Below are 392 nucleotides of genomic sequence, written 5' to 3'. Positions count from 1 at the left end.
ACCTAGATTGGATATGAACTCCTTCATCCAGACTCCTTCATTTGCCGCTTCCGAAGAAGCTATGTACTCTGCTTCACACGTAGATCTCGCCACGACGCTCTGTTTGGAACTTCACCAACTGACAGCTCCACCATTCAATATAAATATGTATTCGGATTGTGACTTAGAGTCATCCGGATCAGTGTCAAATCTTGCATCAGTGTAACCATTTACAACAAGCTCTTTGTTACCTCCATAAACGAGAAACATATCCTTAGTCCTTTTCAGGTATTTCGGAATGTTCTTGACCGCTGTCCAGTGACCCACTCCTGGATTACTTTGGTACCTCCCTGCTTACTTATAGCAAGGCACACATCAGGTCTGGTACACAACATTGCATACATGATAGAGCC

The sequence above is a fragment of the Triticum aestivum genome, chromosome 3B (genome assembly GCF_018294505.1).
Source record: "Triticum aestivum cultivar Chinese Spring chromosome 3B, IWGSC CS RefSeq v2.1, whole genome shotgun sequence".
NCBI lineage: Eukaryota > Viridiplantae > Streptophyta > Magnoliopsida > Poales > Poaceae > Triticum > Triticum aestivum.
The sequence above is the reverse complement of the archived record's forward strand: the minus strand, read 5'-3'. Positions refer to the sequence as shown.